At 47.0% G+C, this 23,872-nt stretch overlaps 1 protein-coding gene across 2 annotated transcripts in view; it reads left to right on the forward strand.

Annotated features, from left to right (window-relative positions):
- The first annotated feature begins 22,187 nt into the window (after positions 1-22,187).
- HS3ST1 (heparan sulfate-glucosamine 3-sulfotransferase 1) overlaps positions 22,188-23,872 on the forward strand; it is a 29,663-nt gene continuing 27,978 nt past the window's right edge. The window contains exon 1 of one of the 2 annotated variants that reach the window (XM_019453691.2): positions 22,188-22,649. The gene's annotated coding sequence lies outside the window, so the exon portion shown is untranslated. Of the gene's footprint in view, positions 22,763-23,872 lie in introns of both variants that reach the window. The other variant, XM_019453692.2, reaches the window with a different exon arrangement.

The following is a 23,872-nucleotide window of genomic DNA, read 5'->3' on the forward strand; positions in this document are numbered from 1 at the left end:
CGTTTCCAGACGTTGGTGATAACCAGTGAAACGTCTATAAACGTCTCCACGCTTGTTTCTGTGCGACCTAGGTTTTTACGTCCTTGGGTACATACGTGGGGGTAGAGTTGCTGCATCGCGGGATGAGTGTGTGTTCAGCTTTGTAAGAAATTGCCCAACTGTTTTCCAAAGTGACTGTGCCATTTTGCATCCCCATCTGCAATGGAGCCGAGTACTAGTCTACAACCTTACCAACGCTTCGTACTGTCAGGTCTGATTATCGTCGTTGTTGTTTGCTACAGCAATGCTGGTGAGTACATAGTGGCATTCTTTACTGGTTTTAATCTGCAGTCTCCTTATGACTAATGATGTTGTGCATCTTTTCACGCGCTGACTTACCATCATACATTTCCTTCAGTGAAATGGATGTTCAAACCTTTTGCCCAATTGTAAATGAGTTGTTCCCTTATTCCCAAGTTCCATAGATAATTTCTAAGCTTACTTTTCTTTATTGACTAATCTTGTTGTTAAGGAAGAGCTGAAGAGCCAGGAATATTATACCCAGAATTGAAATCAGTGATGGCAAAAGAAAGCTAGATTTTAAGAAGCCCACATATTTAGAGTGCTGGAACAACGCTTCTGAACGTGTAGTGTGCACGTGAATCACCTGGGGATCTTGTCAAACACGAAGATTCGGACTCAGGGGGTCAGGGGTGGAGCCTGAGAATCAGGTGACACTGAGGCCACCGATGCTGGCATCACATTTTAACTAACAAGCCTCTAACTGATCTTGGTTCAAATCCCTTTTCATACCCCCCCAAAGACCGACACTCATCATGTAATTAAATCTTCCTTTACTTTTGTGATGAGGGAGTAAAAGGCAGGCTGGGGGCCATGTACAAGCCTCCCAGGTGGGATGTGTGTGATATTCCTCAGGCTCTTCTGGATATCCAAGAACAAAGGAAAGGAAAGAAAAAAAAGAAAAAAAAAGATTGAGTGATAGAGATCACCTTAGTGCAGGATAAGAGTCTCCTTCCGTTTAAGGATATCTTAGTAAACTACAAGAAAAGGGCAATCTTATCAATATCTTAAGCTTCAGAAACTTCTAGACTCCATTTCCTGGGGCCTGCATATCCTGCCCTCCTGTTCTGTAGGGAACAGAGGCAAGAAGGAAATGGCAGGTAAAATCAAACTTCCTTATAACCTGCAGCCCTTTGACAAAGACTTGAGGCAAATACAGAGTGTATCACTTCTCCAGGAACCCCTTGCCATCCTAATGTCATGCCTTACTAGAGGGAAAGCAACCTCAGTTTGACAATCGCAAGGTCCCTGGTGTCTTCCGAGCCCACTTTATCATATTGAAAGTCCTTCTGGAGGCCTCTCTTTTGCTTTCACCTCCCCCAACTCCATAGTATCTAACCAGTCGCTCTTGATAACCCCGGTGCAGCTTTTTCTGCCCAGGAGTCCCGTCCCCAGTGCTTCAATAAAATCACCTTTTTTTTGCACCAAAGATGTCTTTAAAAACCCTGTCTTGGCCATTAGCTCCGAACTCCCACCACTCACTCTAAAACCTCATCATTTGGAAGAAAAAGGAACATGAAATTAATAAACCCATGAAGATAATTACATCTCTAGACATACTGCTAGAACTTGAATAGGTAGGTCACAGACTTCCAAAATCATGATATCATGTTGGATGATTTTGCTCTTAAATAATAGAGGGATTTTCTCACTGAAGTCACTCCAATAAAGAAATAGCGATATATATTCCTTATTAGGATCAATTATTTTTTTACCCCCCAAATACCTTGATGTCGTCACTGGTTAAAGTCAAAAGTTCCTGTATTTTTCTCCCCATGATGTGGAAGTGAGTGAGCTGTGTCCCACCTAAGACCTGATTTTATTGCCCAAGTCGGTATGAGGCCTGGAATTTGTCTCATTTTCTAATTTTGAAAGAATCGTAATCCTACTAGGCCAAAGAAGAAAATCATTGATAATTTGGGGAAATGCAAACACTTTTTGTGAGAGGGATTATCTATACTTTAGTGGAGAGCCAAGATGAGCCATTAAAATTCAGTAAGAAAATATTAAAACTTCTATTTCACTTATTTTTAAATTAAAAACATAGGAAGATCACATTTCACTAATGTCGAGGGTATCGATTGACACATGAGTCTTCATTCTGTCTCTCTGACATAATGTGAAAGATAAGGAATTCCATTTTGGAAACAGGTTTTAAATATCTGCGGGATATTTTAATGGAGATGTTAAGTAAAAGGAATGGCAGTCACAAAAGAAGGAGGGCTGGACCCATAAGCCAACAAGGTGCCATAACAGAGAGGGGGTGGATAGGATTGCTTCAGTAACAAAAGAAGGCATTCATGGGAGGGAATCTAATATTTAGACTTTCAGTAGAGGAGAAAGAACAATGGAGGGAAACTGAGGAAGAGGCAAAGGAGTCAAGAATGGCAAGGGAAAGCAATCACATTCCCTGGAGAAAATAGTATTTCAGAAAATAGTAGGCAGAGGGTCAAGAAAGACTGATTAACCACTTGAGTTATTGCTGGAGGGCTTAGTCAAATGAAGACAGAACATGCCTATTGGATTCGGTTATATGTTCTGATGCCATTGGTGACCTCAGCAAGACGGGATCTATCTCTAAAGATCCCACATGCAAAATGCAAGCACATTTATTACTGTTGTTAACAAAAGTTTGTTTTATTTGGGTGTAAGTTGATATACACATGCTCCAAGTATAATGTTTGGGAATTAAAGAAAGACAAAAGGTGACAAAAATGTGTTTTAAATTGATTACCAATAACCCTATCATCTAAAGGTAATTTCTATCATAATGTTGTGTGTCTAACTCCTATGTCTTCTTACTTGGCAGGGTTTTTGTTTTTTTTTTTTTTTAATCTCTTCCGTATAATTGTGATTATATTTTATGCACTGATTTTTCACTTGCTTTTTAACAAACACATTTTAAATGCTTTGTAAACATAGCGTACCAGAAAGCATACCATATAGATATTCATCCCATTTAGCTTGCTTCCAATTTGAAGGCTGTTATAAATAAAGCTGAATGAACATTTTTCTGTAGAAACCTTCCCCCCAATTATTTCGGATTGTTTTCTCACAGAGGAATAGCCATCAGGTAATTTCTAAATTATATGTTATGAGTACCTTCAAATTCTGAGGAAGGACCTATCTTATTTTTATTTTTTATTTTTATTTTTTTTAGAGAAAGAGCACAAGTGGGAAAGGGGCAGAGGGAGAAGGAGAGAGAATCTTAAATATGCTCCACACACGGGGCTCAATCTCGCGACCTTGCGATCATGACCTGAGCCGAAATCAAGAGTCAGATGCTTAACCAGCTGGGCCACCCAGGCTGCCCAGAATGTTCTACTTTAAATGAACACTGGTGTGCTGTGGGTGAAGAGGAGGATCCCAAGTTGACCCCAAGACAAGATAAACTTTTGGCAGTTTTAATTCAGCAACTTCCATGAACAAAACTTCTAATTTCCTTGTTTATGATTTGGAATATTACTTTTCCATCTCTTCCTCCAAAGGTCTAGAACTTCCCTAATAGCTGAGCAATAGAACATCGCTTCCAGTGTAAGGAAAAGGGTGAGAGAGAAAGAAAAATGGGAAGGGAAGGGAGGAGAGAAGAGAAGAGAAGAGAAGAGAAGAGAAGAGAAGAGAAGAGAAGGCAAGGCAAGACAAAAGGCAAGAGAAGAGGAGAGAAGAGAAGGCCATTTGCTGCCATTAATTTCAAGAAAGTCTTTGAGTGTTGTGTAACTTAACTTTTTCTCCATATATTTGCATTGTCAAAAGCTGGACCATTGGCATAGTGGACACATTATCAATCATAGCTTCTCTGATAACCGACCACCCCTGCCTGCTATCTGCAGGCTCCCATTTGGAAAACCTCTATGTGCTAGAGTCCTGGGGAGTAGCTCTGGCCCTTCACTAGAAAAGGAAAAGCAACCACAGCTTTTCTAGTCCTGGCTTGGGTCAACAGGAGGCCGGCAGGTGGATTGGGCTTAGCAAGTTGACATTTAATGCTAAGGTTTGGATCTTGAGAGAGCAATGCAATCGTATGGGAGCACAGATCATTGTCATTGCCATGGTGGTCTGAGCAGGCCAGCCCATGCCTGTTTTTGATCTCTGCTGCAGTCCTCGAAGGTCAGCTCTTCCTGGTGATTACCCATCGCCCCGTCTTGTCCTCCCGCCTGTCGTTGTTCAGTGATCCCTTGAAAACCCTTCAATAATCCCTCACCGATGTTAGTACGAGTCAGTCTTCGTTGCTTGTAAGGAAGTCTCTGTTTGAGCCCAATATCGCCAGACCACATGTAGGATTTTGGACTCTGTCTTTAGGACAATAGGAAATCACAAAGTGCCTGGGTGGCTCAGTCAGGTAAGCATCAACTTCCGCTCAGGTCATGATCTCACGCTTTGTGAGTTCGAGCCCTGTGTCAGGCTCTGTGCTGACAACTCAGAGCCACATGCATCTCGACGCAGTTACAAGGACAGATGAGGACACCAGGGGATCCATTCTCTGCAGCTCCTGTGTAGACTCACACAGCTGTGGCTTGTCCCCTTCACGGGGCCAAAGGTAACGAGTAATTTGATAATAATGTGTCCTTCTGCAGCTCTCAAGTCCTCAATGCCCGTGTCTGACGTGCTACATAGAAAGAAGCCACCCCAGCACAGAGCCACTCTCCCACCTTCCAGAAGACTTTCCGAAGCTTCGCTGATAAGACTCAGCTGCAGGGTGTCCGGATGGCTCCGTCAGTTAAGCATCCGACTTCAGCTCGGGTCATGATCTCATGGTTCGTGAGTTCAAGCCCCGTGTCGGGCTCTGACAGCTCGGAGTCTCGAGGCTGCTTCAGATTCTGTGTCCCCCTCTCTCTTGGTTCCTCCTCCCCTCACACTCTGTCTCTCTCTCTCTCTCTCTCTCAAAAACAAATAAACATATATATTTTTTTAATTTTAAAAGATTCAGCTGCAACTCCAGGTAAAAAGTTAGCCCCGCATCAGGCTCTGCACTGACAGCGTAGATCCTGCTTGGGATTCTCTCTCTCTCCCTCTCTCTCTGTCCCTAATCTGCTCACGCACACGCGCACTCTCGCTCTCCATAAAGAAACTTGAAAAGACAATTAACTTTCCAGGCTCATCCTTCAGAAGTTCTGATTGAGGGGGATGGGGCGGGGGCGGGAACCTGAGAATGATTTTTAACAAGTTCTGTCACGTGATCCTGTCATCACAGAAGTTTGAGAAACATCGCTGTGAATGAAGTCTTTTGCCTGATGTAGGTAGGGAATAGACACCTAGCAGGGATTTTCCCGGTCATCTGCAGTTTCATCCACCAAAGGGGTGGTTTGAAGGCCCAGAGCGGGTGTTATTGATTTTGCACCTGCCAGTGTCTCCCGGAGGTTTTGTGAAGATACACATTGCCGGTTCCACCCCCAGAGTTTCTTTTCCTTGTTTTTTTTTTAATGTTTGTTTATTTTTGAGAGAGAGAGAGAAACAGAGGCAAAGACAGAGAGAGTGAGCAGGGGAGGGGCAGAGAGAGGAGGTCAGGAGATCCGAAGCAGGCTCCAGGCTCTGTGCCGACAGCAGAGAGCCCGATGTGGGGCTCGAACTCACCAACCGTTAGATCGTGACCTGAGTCGAAGTTGGACGCTTAACCGACTGAGCCATCCAGGTACTCCCGGAGATTCTTATTCAAAAGGTCTTGGCTGGGATCTGAGAATTTGTACTTCTGAAGAATTCTCGGGGGCTTCTGAGGCTGCTGGTCCTGGACCGCATTTTGAGAACCACTGACATAGAAGGAACACAATGTCCCCAGGTACTCCACATGTCACCAATTCCCCCAAAGCAAACCCCCCTTCCAATCAACGACCCCTCAGAACAGCATAGGGGATCCTCTGTACGGAATTACAAACCCTGAGGCACGAGACCACCTCCCCCACAACATATCAGAAAATCAAATCTGGAATTCTCAGTGTGGTCCTCAAGGAGACCCAGAGATGCAGTCCCAATCCTAACCCTTTTTGGAGTAAAAGCAAAGTGGGAGATGGAAAGGGAGGTGGTTACCTGTATAGAAGTGATGCTTCTAGAATTCTTCTAGATGCTTCTAGAATCCCAGCCTTGGGACACCCATGGCACAGTTGCAGCAAGGAAACAGAGGCAAAACCCCCCGGGCCTTGCGACACATCCCTGCATGTCAGGGAAAGGACGGCCGAGACACAGGGAAGGTCGTGCTGGACATGATTACAGGGTCAAGGCTGCAGTGTGTCGACAGAGCCAGGCTGGAGCTTCTAGTGCCACTCTGCCACGTGTCATTCGCTGGTGGGACACAGAGCGTCATGCACCGAGTTAGGACCACAGGACCCGAAGGATGGACCTTCAGGAGGGCTTTGGGTAAATGCCAGCCAATGCGATGTTCTGAGTATTTTTCATGAAATAATTCTCTTAATACACTAACCCAACAAGGAGATACAATGAACCTCACCTTCTACAGATTACGAAGCAGGGGCACAGAAAAGCCAAGTATCCTGGTGGAAGTCACAAGGTGGGCACTCAATGGGGTCGCATTTCAAATCTAGGTCGTTTGACTTCAGAGACCACAGGCTTAAACATATCTCTGTTTCTTCCGAACAGAATACTTATTTCTTCATCGTCAGCAAACTTCAAGTCATTATTTTAGCCACTGGGAGGGGGTGGGGGGGGAGGTGAAGAGGAAGGTGACATAAAATAAATAGATACTGAGGCGCCCGGGTGGCTCATAGATTGGGCGTCTGACTTCGGCTCAGGTCATGATCTCACAGTTTGTGAGTTCCAGCTCCGCGTCAGTCTCTGTGCTGACAGCTCGGAGCCTGGAGCCTGCTTCAGATTCTGTGTCTCCCTCTCTCTCGGCCCTTCCCCTGCTTATGTTCGGTCTCCCTCTCTCTCAAAAATAAATAAACAGAAAAAAAACTAAGTAGATACTTCCCTCGCCTTGAGAAAGAGTCAAATCTGGTAGGATGGACAGACCCACGCACAGCTAAGTCTGAGACAAGACAGATTAAAAGTGTAGGCATCTACGTTCCATCGATGTTCCATTATGTGCCATGGGGCCGCACGGAGAGAGCTGTGAGGGTGGATGGTAAGTCTAGAGACCCGGTGATCCTTTCATCTAGGTCCTAAGTGGATTGTAAGCAAAAAATAATAATAATAACAACAACAATAATAATAATATTAATAATAAAGTAAAAACCAATCCCTCCCATGTTGACGCCTGAAAGAGGGTACCTTGGAGGAAGAAACAGCTGATTCTGAGGTGCTGACCTCATTTTGCAGATTCTCCTTTGCTTTGCATCCCTCTCTGGTTCCCGCTGTCACCATCCTGCTGACTTCAGAGGGCAGTAATCTTTTTCAAACACTCTGGCCCAGACCAAAAAAGACCTTTCTATTAACTCCCCACTGTACGGCCGAGGCCAGGCTGGAATTAATAATAATGAAAATCAATAAGCCCTTCACTAAATGCTCAGGCACAGAAACAAGAAAATAAACTGTCCTATAATATCAAAACCCTGTCTAAGAGGGCTGCTCTGTCCACGCAGAAACCCTGGGGGAAGGACATCATGCCTGTGACGCCTGCCCTTCTTAGACCCTGGTTTCCTTGGCTTTGCAAATGCTATTTTCATCCCTGTCTGTTGTCTGGACTCCTCAAAGTCTAGACAAGGAGGTGGAGAATGATCTTCCCTGGATCTGGTGCCCGCCCTCTTAGGTCCAGCCTTCTATGTTCTAACTCATCTTTTCTCCAAGTAATTGGAAGTAATTGACTCTCTCCTTTGGGCTTTTCTTTACGGCCTTTCAAAGAACACCATGGCTACCTTGTCTGAAATCAAGCTCGGATGCTGCTGTTAATTAACTGCATAAATCTGGTCCGGGTACCTAATCTTCCTGGGTGCCTATTTTTCTGTTAGTAAACCTAGGGATGTGAATTAGTGGTTAGCTCAGTCCGATTTCTGATATCCGTGGGCTTGACACAGAGCCCGATGCAGGGCTCGTCTTATATGTTTTGCCTCAGCAGTAATACAGTAAGGAAAATGGCCTGAACCTGAAAAGTCAAGTCTATGAGGAGCGCCCATGTCCCTAAACTCAAAGATCCATTGCTTTCAAAGAACTCGACTGAATTGAGTAGGACCCGGGCTCCTGGATTCTCTATACCTGCATAGATAGTATGAAAGGTACATTAGGACTAAGGGAATCCAGGGGCCCTTTCAGCCTCTGGCAAGATTTGCCCCATGTAAAAATAGTGTGGCCAGTACAAAGAAAGGCTGAGTCATCAGCTTCTCCCTCAGGTCTCAGGGTCCAGTCTGTGAGCCATCAGAAATGACAAGCACGATTGGACAAGCGCTTTCCCAGGATCTACAAACCATTGCCCTGGGTCATTCGCCAAAGGGCCATTAGCTCATGAAGGGAAGCGATAAAATTTGAATATAATGATGATGTTGATGATGATGATAAGGCTCAGGCTCAAAGAGGAAAAAGCCCCAGTGGAAAAACAAAACGGCTTGTTGTGACCTTATCGACATCACCTCTATTCTGTATTGAGGGCCACACTCTTGGCTAGAGGCTTGTCACCAATAAGGGGCCTGGACCATTGCATGCTTCTACTTTGGCAGAAGGTCTGGGAGATCCAGATCTGGAAGATACAATGGAACCAAGATGGAAATGGCGCCCAAGATTAAAGTCAGGATCAAGACTGGAACCGCTGCTCCAATAGTGAGTTAAAGTTAGGAGATCAGGAAGGCAGGGAGCAAATAGTCAAACCTGGGTATAGGACCAAAGGACGCGAAAGATAGAAGAGGGGAGCTGGGACCATTGAATGAGATGGATGAGCCGAAGGTCATTCTGGGCAAATACTATTAAAAAACTAATCTCTATTTCTGAGTTTGGATGTTAGGTGGCTCTTTACATCCCAGTGGAATAGGACACGGGAATCATGAAAGTCTCTATAAGTCTATCCGACTCACCAAAAAGAGACAATGGGCATGTGTTTTCTGATGCATGGGCTCCCAACTGATTTTGGTTTCTACTACCTAATTGCATGACATACTAGTTACATGTTACTGAGTTACAACTACAAAAAACTTAAACCACGCACATTTATTATAGCTCAGTTTCTGTGGATCGGGAATCCAGTCTCAGCTTTTCTTGGTTCTCTGCTTCAGAGTCTTATCTGAAAGCTGTAATCAGGGTGTTGGCCAGGGTTGCAGCCTCACCCCAAGGTTCAACTGGAGACAAATCCTCTTCTAGGCCCACGCGATCGTTGGAGGCATACTGTTTCTTGCAGGCTATAAGAGAGAGAGGCTCAGTTTCTCGCTATCAGTTAGAAGCTTCCTGGCCATGTCTTTCCCCGCAGGACAGTTCACAATCAGCATGGCTTCTTCATAGCCAGCAAGGGTCTCCTAGCAAGACAACGTTATCTCCTCATGTAATGGAATTGTGTGGATGCAATCACATATATTCCATCACCTTTGCCGTATTCTGCTGGCTTGAAGCAACTTAGAGGACACATCACCCTCAGGCAGAAGGAATTATGCAAAGGCATGCGTACAAGGAAGTGGAGATTATGGGAGCCATCTTGGCATCTGTCGCGCATAAATAGAGCTGCTGGTTTGTGCCGGATCTCAATGCTACTCTACTGTTCTCCTTGAAAAACTAAACAAAGACACCATAGCGTATGCTGTGGTAGTTAAGGACAGGCTCCTGAACCAGACAGCAGGGCTCACTAGGCATGGCAGAGGTGATGCCCCAACGTGGTTTCTCCTTCCTGTCGGCCAGTAGCTGAATTTCTATCCCTAGGAATAAAGCCTTCCGTTCCCCAAACAGACAGGAACCATGGACCAAATGAAATGAGGCAGAGAACCGAACAAAGAAAGGTGTTAGGATCTATACTGGGGTCCCCAAAACCTACTGCACAAGTCGAGGCCAAGTTTGGCAATAAAGGCGTGTGAATAAAGCTCCAGGGATTTGGTCGACTCAGTGTGAGTCAGCAGTGTGATGCGGCTGCCAAGAACAGCAAAGGCTGTGTTAGACTCAGTGTAATTAGTCCAGATGAAGGATTAGTCCAGAGGAGATGACCCTTCCTCCCTTTGCACTCCCGTAGCCACACACGGAGTCTGGTGCTAATTCCAGATCCCACATTCTAGGAGGGACCTGGGTAAACTAGTGTCCCTGCAAAGGAGAGTCCCCAGAACGTTAAGGAAGCTGAAACCACCGAAGATAACAACAGGGCTGAGGACTGGGGATATTTCATCTGCAAAGGCCACCCCTGAAGGGGATAGGAGCGTTGTTTCAAAAGACATGACAAGGTATTAGGGGGTTTTCTATGAGCCCAAGGGATAGAACCAACGTCCATGGTGGACATCCTGGAGGATCAGACGTCTGCTCGGAATTAGAAACATCACCCAATAGGGCACAGCTGCCATAGCATTGGACGGATGCTTATCATTGGAGGTCTCCATTGGGTCATCCGGTTACTCCACAATCACTTACTACTTCCTAGTGACTGCCAAGGACCAAACTATGCAGATGCCCCACAAAGAAAATGCATTCCCTGTCTTCAAGGACTATACCTTGAAGACCAGTAAACAAATAATAATTTCAGTGAAGTAATTTCAATGCAAGACTGAAAGTAACCAACAACCCCCGAGTCTCAGACATTTATTTCTTGGTCATGTCATACGTAGGAGACCACAGCTCACTTCCCGTGGCTCCGTGTGCCTTCTCATTCGGGGACCTGGGACAGAAGAACAAAAGTGCTAGTGGAAACTTGCGATGGCCTTGGAAGCTCCCCCTCAAGCGAGACTCATCGGCGCGCATTGCACCGGCGGCAGCGTGTCATTGCTAAGTCTTGCCACAAGGGGCGCTGTGAGTCACAGCAACAGGCAGGTGTGTATTAGGTCCTAGAAGAAAAGGGGAGCGAATAATCAGCAAAAACAGCCTAGTCTCTGGCAGTGTCCCCTGCGTCACCCTGTGGGCGTTGCGAGGACAAGATGTTGTGGAAGACGCAACTCTTTAGAAGGGGGCTTCAAGGAAGAGGGGGATCACTGTTGGCCGCGTGGGACCAACCCCTCTGTCTTTCTAAAATCTCTCCTATGCTCACACTTTTCTATACGGCAAAATCCACTTTAGCGTGAATGTTCATAAATTACTCAGCTCTGGTCTGAGTGAGATGGCTTTCTTGCCCGGGGAGAGAAGTGAAAAAATAAACAAACTTTCCACTCGGGGAGCAACATCCACAGAAATTTAAATGAGGTAAATGAAATTTAACAGTTGAGAAATTACAACGATGGAGAACTAGGTTAATCCAGGGACGAAAGGGAGTGAATCGAGAAAAAAAAAAAATATTAAGAAGCTGAATTTAATTAAGGGACCTAGAAGGGAGATATTAGTAGCCATTCTCCGTGAGGAATAATAATAAATGAAAGATTGCATGTCTTTTGGGGTTGTAAAGGCCTAAATTATGGTCCTCCTCCCACTTGCCTCCTGAAAAAAAGAATTTATTTAATCTATCTGTGAAAATTTCACAGATGGAGGGAGCAAAGCGGGCCGGTTACCGTGTGTGCATCTGTTTGTGTGTAAGAAATCCCTGCCGCCTTGACCACTGGGAGCAGACAATTCCCAGCGGGGTGGAAGAGAAAAATTGTCCCTTTTTTCCGAAGTGTGTTTGGCGAACCGAGGAAAGGTGGATGAGGCGGGGCCCCGGGCACTTGGCCTAAAATACTTCAGTGCTCACATTGCGTCCTTTAATTTTTAATACATTGTATTTCTGTGTTCGGAGATGTTTTAGTTTTTTTTTTTTAAACTTCTGGTGCAAAATCATTCCGTTAAAACTTTGGGAATTAACATGTCAAATACCAATTGCAACGTGCAGGGGCTGTGAGATGCTTCTTCGGCAATTTTCAGTTTGAGAACTACCTTGTTCTCCTCAGAGGAAACGCACAATTTTAATGTTTTGAGGTTTGTTTTTGTTTTTTTTTTTTTTAAGTGTGGTGATGGTAATATAATGACAGCAGAATCTCCCTCTAAAGCTACTCTTGGGGCCCTGGGTGGGCACAGCGAAGGGTGAAGGTGGTGAGTTCCAGTCTTTCTGGACACACAAGACAAAGACGATAAATAAAAGTGTCCACCTTGGAAAGAGGCAGATCTGAAACAAAACAAAAGCATTTAGCTGGGGTCTCAGAATTGCAATTTGGGGAGCAGGGATTTCGGTAGCAAGCCAATTTGTGTCCCGCCAGGGAACAAAAGTCAAGGGTTTTTAAAGGCAAAGAGGAACGCCTGTATACATGGTTGACAAAGAATTTTGATTGATGTTGGTGGCAGAAAACTAATCTTGGCTCCATGTAATTGGCCGTTAAGGCTCTCACTCACTAAGTAAAAGGCTATTATTGTGGCAACTTGCAGGGTTTTGTGAACAGTTCTTGGAATTGCATTTAGGCCCAGTTCAAAAGTTCATGGTTCTACCCAGTGAGAACATGTATAAGGCCCACACTCTGAATGACTTCCCGGCTCCATTTTAAACCCCTTGACATATGTAGCTCTATTTTATTTCAACTTTCACAGAAGGAGGAAGGCCTCTTTGGAGTTCTGTGTTCACAAGCTTCTAGTAGGGAGCTTGGCTAATAACAACAGTACACATTGATTCACTTGTCGTGTGCCACTTATGGCTCTAAAAACTTTCATATGTCTTAACTCATATAATCCTTATAACGCTATCATGGGAGGTAGGTATGATTATCCTTCCCATTTTATAGATAAGAAAATTGAGGTCCAATAACTTGCCCCAAATATATAAAGCTCTTTTGTAAGTCGATAAAATAAAGACAAACAACCCAACAGAAAAATGGGCAAAACACATGAACAGGCGCTTCATGAAAGGGGATATCCAAACAGTCATTAAACACAGGAAAATGTGATCGACCTCATTTACCCTCAGAAAAATCCAGATTAAAACCAGAATGACACATTACTACATACTCGATTGAGTGCCTAAAATTAAATAGACTGATGGTACAAAGTCCTGGAGAAGAAGCAGAGCAATGGAAACTCACTTACTCCTTCCTGGTGGAGAAGGAGCCCACTCAGCCTCTTTGGAAAACAGTTTGACCTTCACCACTCAAGTCGGTCATTTGCAAGCCCTGTGATACAGCAATTCTTTGCCCAAGTGGAGCAAATGTAAATATTTGCACCTGTGTGCCAAAACACACGCACCAGAGTGTTCATAGAAGCATGATCTGGGAAAGTCCTAAATTCAAAACAATCCAAATACCATCAATAGTAGGATGACTACGAACATTCAGTATACACATACAACATAATACTATTCAGCGGTAACAATGAACTTCAGCTCCATGAAACGGCATGGGTGAATCTCATAAACAACACTGACCAAAGGACTGAAGCACAGAGGAACGTTGGGTGATTGCATTTAAATAAAGTTCCAAAGACTGCAAAATTAATCTCTAGTTTTAAAAGTCAAGAGAGTGGTGGCCTTGGGGAAGGACAGAGGGAGGGATGATAAGGGAGAGGCACGGGGGTCTTTTGGAGTGACCTCAGTGTTCCTTGCCTTGACCTGAGTGGCAAAGGAAGACCCATCCATATGTTTTAAAGAACCACATCTTTACTTCTGGTTCAAGAATTGGCTTAAAGTGTCACTTGCCCGTCTTCATAATTCATGCACAATCAGATGAGAAGGGTTTTTTTGTTGTTGTTGTTGTTTTTTCCTTTAACAGGTAAATACTAACGTATTACACGCTAATTGATTTTTTTAAAATGAAAGACCTTGCCCCTGCTTGCACCTGTTTCGAAGGAACTGGAAATCCCAATGTACGAGAAATGCTATGCTTAATGTAGTTAAGCATAGAAACTCTAAGTAGGACAAACAGGCCATTTCAACTTCATGTTTTATTTCTCATTATTTACTCAGTGTTAATGCAGGAATTGCCTTTGGGTGGCTGGTGGAATTATTTCTTTGTTTTTGTTTTTTTTCCCTTCTTTTTAGTTTTCTGCAATTTTCCAAATTAGCTTTCATGAACAAGTATGACTTTTCATAAAATAAATACAAAAGTGTCCTTTAAAATATAGCTTACTTGGGGTACTTGGGTGGTTCAGTCGATTAAGCGTCTCACTCGTGACTTTGGCTCCTGTTGTGATATCACGATTGGTTCATGGGTTTGAGCCCTGTGTTGGGCACCATGCTGACAGTGCAGAACCTGCTTGGAATTCCCTCTCTCTCCCTCTCTCTCTCTCTCTCTCTCTCGCTTTCCTAAAATAAATAAACAAACAAACACACAAACAAACTTAAAATCAATACGATGTAGCTGACTTAACTCCTGGGTCCTGAGAGGTGGAGGTTTAAAGTGACACAGTCTTCTGTCATGTATCACCCTGTCCCTGCAGCTGCTTCTCTCGCCTCCCTTTTGCAGTAAATCCAGTAGAGAACGTTGCCATTTCAAACTCCTCTCTTGAAACCAACCTCATGATCCTGGAACTCCGGCCCAGATCCCACCTCTTTGTGGGGTTTTCCTTCCCTGATCAGCCAGTTGGAAGCAGACAGACCCTTAACGGTCAAGTTACAATGATTTTCTTCCTCTGAGTCCATCATACATTTTGATGGTTGGGATGCATCCCTAGGACCCAGCGGTGTCCGCCCCTTGACTGACGGATTGACTTACTAATCGATAAGTGCCTCGAAACTCAGTTCTGTATTTTGTACTTTCATGATTCTCTATTATAACATGTGATTCGAAAGGTCATGTGAAAGTTCTAGGGGGAAAAGAAATGTTATAAAAAACCACTTAAAGGTGATGTTCCCAAGACCTTAAGATGTAACACCTTGCATTGCATTGACTTTAAGACTTTTTTTTTCCTTTTACATTTTATATTTATGAAATTGGGATTATCTCGTGATTGATGGCATCTTCCTGTTATTGTTGGTTGTGCTGTGGTCATGACCTTGATGTCCCTGCCTGCTCGTTGATGGACCGGCCTCCATGCTTCCAAACTGGCCTCCATGACCTCTGCCTCCTGGAGTCCATGCTTTCCCACGACCTTGACCCCTGGAGTGTGGGCTGGACCTACTGACCTGCATCGGCAAACAGAATGTGACACACGTGGCAGGATGTCGCTTCTGAGGTTAGGTGACAGAAAGATAATGCCCTCCGTTCCGAGGGCCTTCTTGTGCTCTCTCGCTTTGTCAGAATGAGGAGACCGACTGTCATGTTACAAGCATCCTGGTGGAGGGGTCACGTGGCCAGGAGCTGAGGGAGGTCTCTGGAATAGCCAGTGAGGGCTGGCCCTCAGTCCACCCCCGCCTACAAGGAACCGAGTCCCGCCGACAGCTGAATAAGTGAGCAGTCCTCCCTCGGGGAGCCTCCACATGGACTCGAGCCCTGACATACACCTCGACTAGAGCCTGAGCTACTCTGAGTGAGGGACAAGACCCAGCTGAGCCACGCCTGGATCCCTGATCCACAGACACCAAGAGATAATACGCGTGTGTTGTTTTAAGGCATTAACGTTGGGGGTAATTTGTAACGTAGCGATATATAATTAATACACCCACTACTTGTGTGACCCTCAGGAAGTTATTCACCATCCCTATATTCATAGGAAAAACAGGGATAGAAAGACTGCATTCAAATCGCTTAGCCCAAAGCTAATGAACAAACGCCATGAGTTTTATTTACCTCTACGTATCTCTTCCTCCATTACCCTGTTTGATCGATTTTCCTCCTTTCGTGCCAGTTAGTCAATGCTACGTTACTTTACAACACACCCTGTTACAAATGTATTGAGATACACTCGCCACCAGACCTGGGCACACTTACCCAGGGCAGAAGAGACAACCCCAGACCAGAGCAGGCCTCTCCCCCACAGGGAGGACCCCAGAACAGCAGCGGAGCCTCAGAGGTCGGGTGCTCCCTCCAAACAGCTTGCTCCCAAGACGAGGAAGGGCGGAGCCCATGAAGCATCTACCCTTATCCTTCCCAAGTTTGCCAGTAAATGGGTCCATCTGTCTCCGGAGGCAGGCAGTGTTCCTGCCAAACAGAGCCGCTTCCAGAAAGAGGTGAATCCATAAAGGCAGGCCGAGTGAACCCAAGGCACCAGAGCTGGGAAGGGCATTCTTAACATCTACCAGGGGATAGCCCGACGCCTTTCTGATTTTCCGCTGCACGAAGACCATGTCCTGCCCCCTTCTCATGTCCTGTGCTGGCAGAGAGTCAGAGCTACAGAACTTGGTGGTGCTGGAATGATCACCCGCGGACAGGAGAGCCGAGGTCTGAAGCACCACAAGGAATCAAGGGCCCCAAGGTGAGGAGCTGCAACTCCACACCGGCTCTTATTTTTAAGGGCTGATCTTACGTGGGAGGAGAAAACCAATTACGCTGAGAACTGAGCTTAAAGCTTGGCATTTTATTTTGTCAATTAGTTTACTACATGCAATTATAACAATATCATGAATATTGGATTTAAATACCTTACGGCTGGTTAAATTCCTAGAATGTAAGTACATTCGGAAGGCATGAAGAGGAACCCTGGTCTCTGCTCCTTCACTGGGAGATAAAATATGAAATACACGGGAGTCCTGTTCCTAGTTCTATGAAGTGCACACTTGCAGTGAAAAGAGGAAGGGGAGAATTAGACCATGAGACGGAGAGAGAGCATAGAAGGACTTGACTGTGAACCAGTTCTAAACCTACCATTGCTACTTGTGTGACCCTTGGGAAGTTATATAACATCCCTATATTCATACGAGAAACAGGGATAGAAAGAATGCGTTCAAATCGCTTAGCCCAAAGCTAATGAACAAATGCCATCAGTTTTCTTTACCGCTACGTAGCTCTTCCTCCATTATCCTGTTTGATGGATTTTCCTCATTTCGTACAAGTTAGCCAAGTTTACATTAACGTGTTGTTACAAATATATGGAGATCTGCTGCCTTGATCATTGAAAATGTGAAGGGCTGTTTTGTTTTGTTTACTTAAGAGTTACGTTGTCTGAGCTTCAAAGCATGCAGTGAAATACTTACCACTACCATCAAGGAGACAAAAAAAATATATTATAAATTTTATTATTATATATAATATTAATATATATATAATATTTTTATTATAATTTTTATTATATATATATACATACACATATATATGGCTAGGTCTTGTGTATTATATATTATACATATGTATATATATACATATATATGGCTAGGTCTTGTGAGTCCGTGGTCAACCTTTTCGTAAGAACAGTGTGCCAAAAATCTGGGGGAAAGGAACTCTAGGATCTTTCAAGCGACGCTTATCTTTGCCTCTGTTTTAAATCTGGAATCGAAACAAGGCTTAGGGAAGAGAAGGCAACAGGGTCAGTTTTCAGGGACGATAGGGGCCACACTGGAGAGCGTCAGAGGGTGTTCCCAGAGGACAGAGCTGCTAGAAATACGGGCTGCTTCAAGCGGACTCCGTAAGGATGTGAGAGGAAGATAGTCACAGTCCAAATTCTCCTTGGAGCTTTCCGGTGTGCGGAGCACCAGGAGCTCATGAGAATGATCCGACCGAATTGTTATTTTTGTGCTCACGCGTGTCTGTGCGCACCTTCGGGTAAGGGATTCGATTTTATTCTTCTCCACAAACATCCAAGAGTTGAACTCTCCAGTATCCTGGAACAAGGCCTAAAAAGGGAAAACCGGCAAAGACCTGCTCATCCAAGCATCGGTCAGCTTTGGTCCCAGCAAACCTAAAATCCAAGGGAGCGCCACAATTTCCCGCCTACCCGAAGGCATCCCGGCGCTCAGCAGGGTCTGACAATCTGAACAAGGGGACCCCTCCGGGCCTGCAATATTGTAATTTCTGCAGCACTGATGTGTGTGATTCGGGGCAAAGTTGGACACAGGATCAGAAATAAACACAGTATGCTGTCTGGAGTTGTTTATCCAACAGGAGTCATAGGAGCCCCAGGTACTTCCAGGGCCTCTCCAAAATGTTGTGTTTTTAAATTTTATTTTTAATGTTTATTTATTTTTGAGCCAGAGGAGACACAGCGTGAGCCGGGGAGGGGCAGAGAGAGAGGGAGACAAAGAATCCGAAGCAGCCTCCAGGCTCCGAGCCGTCAGCTTCGGTGTCGTCAGCTGCAAAATGAGAGGGTCTTGATAGGTGATCTGTAAGCTGCCAATATCCTAAGATACAAGAGGCTTTGTTGAGCACCTAGTATGTGTTCAACACCATGCCAGGTGCTCAGCAAGAAGTAGAGTCAAGACCCCACCTCTGTCCTAAGGGAGCAGAAAATCTTATCTCCAGGAGACACAGGACTGACCCCCGACTTCACCGAAACTCACTGGCATCAGTTAAGTTGTAAACTATGTTCTGCAGAAGCGAAGGAAGATAAATCACGTTCTGCAGAAGACAAAGGGAGGAAAATGGAGACAGAAGCAAACGCGCCACGGGTTCAACCAACAATCAGTAATAACACCGGCTGGGATTTTTTTCAAGGCTTTGGGCCAGGTACCGTGCAACACGAATGACAGGACGTATACATTTTGTCCTTGTACCAACCGTCTTAAAAACTGTGATTTCCTCCTACGACAAAAGCAAAGGGACACGGATTTACAGCCATGACATGAGTGGGAGTAATTAGGGCCCCAGAGGTAGAGGTGATTTCTCTGAGGCAGCTACCCTTCCAGTAAGAACTAGACTCCTCGCCCAGTGCTCTCTGTAATTAAATGGTTTGGTTATGTTTGCTTTTGTTAATTCTGTTTGTTTTCATGTGTCATGGAAAAGGGCGGTTGGGAGAAGGGGAGAAGAGGAGAGAGAAAAAGAGAGAGCTTGCTTCTCCTGAAGACGTTCAGGATCCATAGTCCCTCCACCTGCCTGGGTTCAATGTGATTTTATCTATAACTCCAGCCTGTGGGGCTACGTACCCTGTATAGTCTTTCCTCCCATAATGACAGCTTGAATCTTTCAGGTTAATAGCATGAATATTAAGGAGTCCAATGGGATTCTTTATAAGCAGAGGAAATTGGGATCAGGTTAAAAATCCAATTTTAATAAACTTTCCAAGTCCTGATTTAGATGGTGCACTAATGGCTCTTACTGCTGAATCACCCGAAAAGTCAGATGTATTTTTAAAAGGTCCTTGTTGTATGGGAAGCTTGATGGATACTGTCTAATTGTACCTTGTGCGTTCTTGCCTTTATAGAAAAGATCGTGTGTAAAACTGATGAGAACAGATAGGCAAATGCACCATCCAGAAAGCTGGGCAGAGGGGAGGGCATTGGGTGTGAAAGATGATTTTCGCTCATTTGACCGAAACAAAGAGAACATGATTACACTGTGTGAAAATGGTATCCTCAAATAACTCCGCTAATTTGATTGTGCTCAGGTCTAGGATTGTTTCCATTTCTTTTGATTTGCTAATTAGCTGGCACAGTTGGCTCTAGAGAGAGAAAATGAGGGTCATATCCAGAAAACATGTAGGATGGCAATTCCTCCCAACTCACCCCACCCATCACGTACCTCCCCCAACCAGCGTCCAACTCCCAACTTGACGGGCGTCCCTACAAACAATCGACGCGTCCATGATTAATGGATTATTTTATGCTTTTCTGAAAGCCAGACTTTTATCCCCTTATGACACCAAATTTATTCTTGGCATGTGTGGTTACAGGGTTGAATTATAACTTTGACCTTTGTGGGACCTAGCCTTCTAAATTAATTAACGAACAATTAAAAGTTAAATTTCATGGGGCGCCTGGGTGGCTCAGTCGGTTAAGCATCCCACTCTTGATTTCGGCTCAGGTCATGATCTCCGGGTTGGGGAGATCGTGCTCAGCCTCAGGCTCCAGGTTGACAGCACGGAACCTGCTTGGGATTCTCTCTCTCTCCCTCTCTCTCTGCCTGGCTCAGACAAGGTTCTGGGGACAGAACACAGAGTTCTCTGTGGTTCCCATAATGGTCCCCACAACTCAAAGCATTTCTAGTCTAGTGGGGAAGACAAATCTCTACGCAGATATTTTCAATACAATATTTGTGTTCTTAAAGCTGAGCTGAGTCCTGGTGATACATAAATGCCTGAATAGGAAACCTAACTCATGCCCAGAAGAGGTCAGACGAGGCTGTTTAAGAGAAATGACAAATGTCTTGGCAGAGACCTAAAGCTAACAAAGAACAAAAAGGCCAATAACACTTTCTTATTTATCTAAACATAAGAACGTGGATCATTTTTAATTCACATTGACTGATTTTTTGTTTAAATGAGAGAAGCTGAAAATTCAGTCTTCAAATTCTTTTTTTTTTTTTTTTACTGTTTTATTTATTTACGAGAGAGAGACAGAGTGCAAGTGGGGGAGGGGCAGAGAGAGAGGGAGACACAGAATCGGAAGCGGGCTCCAGGCTCCGAGCTGTCAGCCCAGAGCCGGGCGCGGGACTCGAGCCCACTTACCACGAGATCATGACCTGAGCCGAAGTCAGAGACACTTAATCCTCAGTCCTCAAATTCTTGTCACTTGCCAGATCTACTTGGAGTTGCTTCCTCCAAGAAGTGAAGCTTCTAGAAGAGACTCGAGGCTGGGGCCGAAGGTTCTTGTTCCTTTTCAGGACTTGTAGTGGGGAACTAAGGGGATTAGTGAACCTGCCCTCTGGCTCCCAGGGTGCTAAATGGAATCAGTGGCAGCCTCCCTGGGCATCTTGCAAATGAGAGGTGAGATTCCCAACTACGCACGCAAGCAATTTGAACTCTCAAGGAAAAGAAGTAATCATACCAACACAGAACATCAAAGCTGCCCCCTGTTTTGAAAGAACCCCTGATCTGCGCTTGGCTTTAGCTGCTGGTAGGAGCTAAAGGATGTTGGCAAGAGTTTATCTCAGATGACCGTTTGACCTGTACCAACTCATATATTATTTCACACAGCTTCATAGAATGGCAGGCGGGGGGGGGGGGGGGCGGAAGCAGTTCTTTTAAAGCTAATGTAAATTTAAATGCTGAGGCTTTTCAAAGTAGGGCTTTAAAATGACTTAAAAATTCATCTATACATGCGTATATTACCCAAAATACCTATATCAGCATTAGTCTGGCTCAGAGAAATAGCCAGGGTCACAAAAACCCCTAAAAGCTTGTTTTCCAAAACAAGTCTCGGGTCTTGGCTCCCAGATGTTACTGGCTTTATCAGATAGAAAATGCTGGTGGTCATCGCCTCGCTTTCTAAGGGGGCAAATAGGTAACCTTCCTCAAGTAAAGGGGTCCACTTCCCCCTGCAACCGTTCCTTCAATGGGCAAGTATTTCTAAACTAAGTAAAACTAAGGAAAGATTGTTTTTTCAAACTTAAATGACAAAGTCGAATTCTTCCACATCTTTATCTTCCAATATTTACGAGAGGGAAGATGTGCTGAAATCTCACTGAGAATTAATTACCTGGAGGTGCATTTGGCGTGTTTCTTTGCGCCTCCCTTCCTGCTTCCCAGCACGTTTGTCTGCCGACCTGTCTCTGAGGGCAGCTTACTTTGGCTCAGGTAAGCGGGGCAGGGAGGCGATCCAGCCTCCGCAAGGGGACCCCAGCCCCACACCCCTCGAAACCGGAACTCCGAAGTTGAACTACTGAGATGCTGGTGGAATTCTCACCCCAAACCTCCAGCTACCGGATCTGGGGAGGGGACAGAGAATCCCTGCTTGATTTCCGAGCAGACGTGTGCAACCCTGGGGTGGCAGCAAAAGCAGAGGTGAATTCTCCGCGCTCTTCCGGGAAATCCGCATCCACTCCCGGACGCGCAACCGAGCCGGCTCCGGGCGCGGATTCCCGCTCCGGCTGGGGCTCCCGGGTCGCCGGCGTCCCGGCCGGGAGGCGGTGCGAGCTCCCGGGGAGGGCCCCCTCCGCCTCCAGGGCGGCGCAAGAAGCGCGGGCGCCTAAGGTGGGTCACCTGCCAGGGAGGAAACTGGGGGTGCAGACGCACCTGGGGGGGGGGCGCCTACCCCGGGGCCGTGCGGAGCTGGAGGGTGCAGAAAAAGGGGGGAGGGAGGCTGGAGTTCGGACCTAGCCTTTCGCAGCGGGGGAGAGGGCGTGGACGGGACGTCCCAGGTTTGCGGCGCAGGCAGCGTCACCCAATCCACAGCCGACCCCACCCTCCGGGCCGCGCGGGTCCCCTCCCTCTGGACTGAAACCCGAGGAGCCGCCGCGCCGCGGGGCCCGATGCACTTGTCCGCTACCGGTCGGCGGGAGGCGAGAACCCGGCGCGGCCGCTCGGAGCGGGCCCGACTCGGGGCAGCACCGGAGCGGGCCGGGCAGCAGTGGGCGCTCGCGATCCTCCTCTGCCCAACGCGCTCTCCCTCAGGGCCCGGCCTCCTCCGTCCCCTCCTCCTGCTCCTGCTCCTCCTCCCGCTCCTCCCCTCCGCGGGACTGATCGCCGAGCCTCCCGCCTGCAAAGTCCCCGGCGCGCCGGCAGCTACCAGCCGCCGTCTCTGCTGGATCTCCGTGGGTGCCTGCGCCCCAGCCGCGTCCGCCTGCCCCGAGGCGCCCCCCTCCCTCCCGGCTCGCTCCGCCGGCCGCCGGTGCTCCGCGGCGCTGCCCATGGCCCAGCCCGAGAGCCGACTTCGGGCGCCGGACCGGCTGGACCGCGGCGCAGCTCAGGTGAGTGCCGCGCGCCTGTGGCGGGGGCCTCCCAGGCTGGGGAGTGGCAAGACGTGGGGCCGTCGGGGTGCCCTCACCGGCGTCCCGGATTAAGGGCGAGAGCAGAGCCCAAGGTGAGTCGAGGCTGGAGCAAGTGGAGTGGATTTGGGGGAACAGGGAAGGAGAGATCCGGGGTTTTCTCATCCTTCTCACCTCCTGCCTTGCCCTCTCAGCTCTGCAAATCCCGAGGGACTTTTTTTTTTTTTTTTTCCTCTTATGGACAGGTTTTCGGCTTTTTGACTTTGTGGATTGGATCCTCCCCCAGCAGAGCCAGGGGGCTAGTTCCTGCCCAGCGCATCTCCCCGGGACGGCTCGGGGCGGCCGGAGCGCAGCGCGCAGCAAAGCCCGGGTACCACTCTGGCCGGGAACTGGGGCAGGGATCCAGTCAGCAAAAGTCAGTCGGTGGAGAGAGCACCCCGGGTGGGGAAACCTAGGTCTGCCTTGCCTTTGCATTTGGATGGAGTGGAGGAGACACGGGACATCTCCCAAGGGGCGGGGATGTTCCGGCGGAGAGAGATTAAGGCGATGGACCATAGGTAATCTCTTTCCCGAATGCCAGTTCTACACCGTCCTGCTTTTTCATAGTACTTTTCACCGATTTTTTTCTGCTTCTGTTTCTATTTCGAGCACCACCTTGGGTGGTGGCGGCAGATGAGGGTGGGGGGAGGCGGGGCGCCCACCCGCGATGGGAGCGCACAAGACCCCCTCTCGGAACCGGGGGCACAACTAGGCGAGCCTGACATCTCCAGGTGCGCTCTCTGAGCCAGCCGGCGGACTGCGCGCTGCTCCCCCTTCTGGCCCCAGCCTGTCCCGGGAGCCGGAGGGCCGGCTTCCAGAGCCGGGCATAGGATGGAGAAGCGGGCGGGAGCTGGAGCGGGGTTGCAAGGCTCGGGGTGGGGGGTGCGCTTGGCTGCGCGGTTGTTTGCCGGCGCTGTGCGTCTTCCATTTCACCCCCTTCGCTGGCGGGCGTCCCCGCTTCTTCGTGCACCCAGGCCCCTCTCTCGGGAGCTGGGTTGCATCTCTCCTCCGCCCTCCACTGTGCAGGACAAGACGTAGCCTTGCCTCGCTTCGCCTTGCCTTGCGCGCGTCTCGCTCCTCCCCCAGCGTTATCCGCCGGCTATTTTTAGCCACTACTTGCAGGAAGGTGCTTTTGGGGGGATTCTGGGGAGGCGACTCCAAATCCA

This window comes from Panthera pardus, unplaced genomic scaffold (genome assembly GCF_024362965.1).
Source record: "Panthera pardus isolate Hobbes unplaced genomic scaffold, ASM2436296v1 HiC_scaffold_13, whole genome shotgun sequence".
Lineage (NCBI taxonomy): Eukaryota > Metazoa > Chordata > Mammalia > Carnivora > Felidae > Panthera > Panthera pardus.